Below are 3,824 nucleotides of genomic sequence, written 5' to 3' on the forward strand. Positions count from 1 at the left end.
GCAGCCCTGAGACCCGGGTTCTAGTCTGGCTTTGTGATCCTGACTGTGTTTCATGCCTATGGTAGTGGTCGGCACACAGGGATGGTCAGTAAGAGACAGTGTCTCATACCGTTGTTGCTATGCATACCTGACCAGGCACTCAACATTCCGTACATCGTGGTCATTACTACCAAGTCCCAGATGCGAATGGGACCCTGCTCCTCTGCATGGTGAAGCCGTGCATGCCCAGCCTGGTGACAGAGAGTGTCCAGTGTCGCTGAAGACAAATGTCAAACATTCAGAAGGTAGAGAGTAGTGCACATGTTTTAGGACAGTTTCTATTTCGTGCCCATGTCAATACTTCATACACTATTGTGTTGTACTGTGGGTGGCGTAAGGGGCCTCTGATTTGTATAAGATTGGTATAAAAGCAAGTGTTGGTTCCAATCATCATGTACACAATGAACTATGATTATCTTACTTCTCAGAATTTATGATGGACTGTGATTCAAAAGATCCAGGCAGAATCACTCAAAAATGACTTCCTTGCTTTGAAAGCCCTCCTTGTGGATGCTGAGCCCATACTTGACTTAGCCGCTAATCCTCATGTTTCTCTCTCTGGGATGGGGAGGAAAATCCGATGCAGTGTTTTCTTTTGTTGACCTCCTCCTGTGCCTCCATCCAAGATCCTGCTCATCCTGTGAGCCAATGGAGGGAGGCATCCTTAGAGCTCCTTGTGCTATGGTGCTCAGCGGGCCTCCAGTGTCCCTGGCAACATGGAATTAACCACCATCTCCTAGCAACCTCCTCAAATGCTGTCCTAAAGATACTTCACAGCAAGCAGGGGAGATGCCAAAGACAAAGGTGAGAGATTACAGTTGGAGGAAGAAATGAAACCATGCTTCGGAGGCAGACCAAAGGGAAGAATGGAAGACGGTCTTTAAAACCTTCCTTTGAAGACGGCAGTGGGGGTACACCGTAGCGTGAGTGCATTGGGAATCACGTCCTTCTATGAAACTTGGCTGTGATGGCCGCAGCGGAGGGAGAGAGCAGCAGGTTGGGCTCTCAGATCTTTCATTTGTCTGGGAGACTTTATGACACATAGGCTCCTTTCGGAGCACTTTGATGGAGTGATGTATACATTATATACACACATGAGCTTTGCCTATCACAAACATTCAGACAACGGTTAATACGTGCGCTTAATATGGCAAGAATTACCATCTAGATATTCCTCAGGCTTTTCAGCCTTCGAATCTTTAAGAACTTATTAGCCTTTATTTGACCTCTGACCTTCAACGCCTGGTCAGCTCAGGGAATCACAGGACTCACATCACCTTGTCTATAAAATGCAGCCTCTTGATCTTCTGTCGTCATCTCCACACCCATGGATGGTTAACTAACCTCATCACTATCCAGACTCCTTTTATGGGAAGGCATAGGAGCATTGGTAGCCCAGACTCTCATCTTTGCATACCTGACCCCTGTCTGTGGTCTGACTCTTCCCTTTCCCAGCCAGGGTCTGTAGGAGTCTTTCTAGAGAGCAGTCACTGTGTGTTCAAATGTCTTCAGTAAGTTTGTTCTTCCTGATGTTCTTTGCTCCATGTCATCGCTGTACAGAATCCTTCACCGGTAACTTCTACCCAACCTGTGAGATACTTGCTTCATGAAATAACCCCAGGCTCTACCTCTCCGGCTAATCCCACAGGCGGCTTCAGAAGTTTCAGCATTCTGCACATCCACACTGTAAGCACTCACTCTTTGAAACCGAATCTGCTACCTGAGCCAGGGTGTAGACTGTCTACCTGAGAGAAGGTGTGGAGCTGGGCTTGGGGTTCAGCGGTAGATAGAATATTTTCCCGGCATACATAAGGCCATGGGTTTGGTCCCTAGCACCACAAGAAGAAAAGAAGAGAGGAGAGGAGAACAGAAGAGGTGGGAAGGAGAGGGCAAGGGAGGTAGGGAAAGAGAGAGGCTGGGATTAGGAATGTTCCTGTATCTACTACCTAGCAGAACCGTGGACCACACTAGTGACTTAAACACTTCAATTCATTCATATTTTCTCTGGCTCCAGACATAGCATTGATCTAGAGAAGAACACAACCACGACCCAAACATCTAAATCTGTTTGATGAAGACAAACAGAGGTAGGCAGAAATGGAAGCCCCGTGCCCCAGACACATGCTAGGGCTTCGGGCTGCCGCTGTATGTGGCCGACACTGAGCTGGAGCAATCCAGCCAATGCTGACACATTGCCTTTGAGGCTGAGCCATTTTGACAGGCATCTCTTTCCAAGTGAAAATTGTATACGGCAGATGCTGCATTAAGGTAATTAATTTATACAAATGTAATCGATTTCTCTGTCTGCTTTCTTTCCAGCAAATGGTTCTATACAAAGCAAGCTGAATGCTTTGGCTTGACAAGATGCCTTTTTCTGGGATGGCAAAAGAAATGCTCTAGAGATCTTGCCACAAATCTCTAGATATTACCATACAATGCTGATCAGTTTGCATTGGCTCCCACCTCCACAGGCAACTCAGTTCCCTTGCAAACCTCCCTTTCTCTTGGTCTTATTCCGTCCATCTGCAAAGTGAAGATGGGTTAGGTTATCTCTAAGATATCACTCCAGCCCTTAAATTCCAAAGTTTCAGGATTCTTTGTTCTGTCTTCTACCTGAGCTCTTGAAAAGGCAATGGGTGGCACTGGAAAACTGGCAAAATAAATTAATTTGGGGATTATTCTTTGTACGAAACTAATCCTTTCTTGCTTCATAGGATTTACTTCTATATCAACCCCCCTGGCTTCTTCAAAATAATTTGATCACAGTCCTTGACTTGCATATCCAATCTTTGTTACACAAAGCAACACATATTTTCATGGCAAGTCACATGACTGGTGGTACCCAATACAAAATAAAAATGTCAGACTCTGGTTTGAAAATTAGCAAGAATTTCAGGTAGTGATAGCAGAGCACTAACCAAAACAGAGCCTTGAGTGAGCAACAGGCCCTGAGAAACTGTTAGCCCTGTTCATCTACACTAGTCTCCACATACCTCTGTTAGGTAACTAGTGTGTCCTTTAGAAATAAATATGTATGATCATTTCCCCCAAACACCATGCTCCATGTAAACTTGACAATGAGGGATAAAAAATGCATGGGAGATAAGCACTTATCTAACATTGGACCATGATCTAAGTTTCTATATGTACATTCAATGGAGAGTTCAGCCTTGGGGGCCATGTGTATCTGGACTCACTGACATGACCATGACTGACCCTCTGGACTGCCTGGTCACACTGTTTTCCCTCAGTAAAACAAGGACCCTTGGTTTTGACATCAGAAATCTGTGACTCTTCGCTTACTTTCTGACCTCAAGGCTCATCTCCCTGGCCATGTATTTTTGACATGTATAGAAAAGTGTTCATGTTATGTGTGCCAAGCTCACTGTGTCCTTATAAACAGCATGCTGGTACCATCAGATCCAGAGTCAAAATTCAGAAGACCCAAATCTTGAAAGCCCATCGCATGTACCTCCAGGCCACGACTCCTAGCTCCTATAGGGTGACCACTAAACAGACTTTTAATGATCTATATTAAACTTGTTCATCTTTGAATCTTAAATAAATTGGATTATGCAATGTGTATGCATCTGACTTCTTGGGCTCCATATTAGGCTTTAAAATTCAGACACATTCCCTCTGGTTCACCGTGTTCTGTTCACTGCTATAGCGCACCTGAGGGGCCTTTCTACAGGTGATGGACATACTAACATGTCTTTCTTGTGGCTGTTTATGGAATTTTGTAATTCACTAAACATCCCCACCATTTCTGATTCTCAAGAATT

At 44.8% G+C, this 3,824-nt stretch overlaps 1 long non-coding RNA gene across 1 annotated transcript; it reads left to right on the forward strand.

The window, feature by feature from the left end:
• The first annotated feature begins 1,597 nt into the window (after positions 1-1,597).
• Positions 1,598-2,717, forward strand: LOC121831149 (uncharacterized). The gene is made up of 3 exons (XR_006074547.2): positions 1,598-1,725; positions 2,054-2,126; positions 2,359-2,717. It is a non-coding gene; the product is annotated as an uncharacterized LOC121831149 (long non-coding RNA).
• The last annotated feature ends 1,107 nt before the right edge of the window (positions 2,718-3,824 follow it).

This window comes from Peromyscus maniculatus, chromosome 7 (genome assembly GCF_049852395.1).
Source record: "Peromyscus maniculatus bairdii isolate BWxNUB_F1_BW_parent chromosome 7, HU_Pman_BW_mat_3.1, whole genome shotgun sequence".
NCBI classification, from domain to species: Eukaryota; Metazoa; Chordata; class Mammalia; order Rodentia; family Cricetidae; genus Peromyscus; species Peromyscus maniculatus.